Consider the following 654-nt stretch of genomic DNA (forward strand, 5'->3'; position numbering starts at 1 on the left):
GGGGGGGGGGGGGGGGGGGGGGGGGGGGGGGGGGGGGGGGGGGACCCACCCCCCACCCCCCACCCCCCACCCGCGCTGGCTTGGGCTGGTCCCCGGAGCAGGCCTGCCAAAGTGGTGGGAGCGCTTAGTGTGGCCAAAGCATTTGACTGAGTCTTTGTGTGGGACATTTTAAAGTCTCACACGCCCTCCGTTTGTGGCCAGGTTCTTCCACTTGACGTTGTTTAAAATCTACCCTTGGAATGTTGGTCTAGAACAGGGAGACCCACTGGATGTCCTAGTTCTATTTGCCTACTTGTGTGTGTTTTACAATTATGACACCTGGTTTCTAGCTTACCATTGTCCTGTAAGAGAAATATCTTTTCCAATTTATTTATGAAAAACAAAGCCCCAAAACAATTTTCAGAAGGTAATGTAAATAATCAGGTAAAACTGCTAAAAATATTAGGAGATAAGTTAACATGGGCATTTGCTTATTAACACGACTTTCATATTCGGGAATTCCTCTCAGTTTGAAAATGTACAATTGCAGTAGGGAATTAGGTGCTGGGGTGGTGACAAAGATCCCTGCACTCAGGGAGGTGACATTCCTGTGGTGGCATAGGATCGTAAACAAAGGGTCAACCGAAGTACAGATTGTGATAAATGTTGTGCCCT

Source organism: Mirounga leonina, unplaced genomic scaffold (genome assembly GCF_011800145.1).
Source record: "Mirounga leonina isolate KUSES-001 unplaced genomic scaffold, KU_Mleo_1.0 Mir_176, whole genome shotgun sequence".
In the NCBI taxonomy this organism is placed as follows: Eukaryota; Metazoa; Chordata; class Mammalia; order Carnivora; family Phocidae; genus Mirounga; species Mirounga leonina.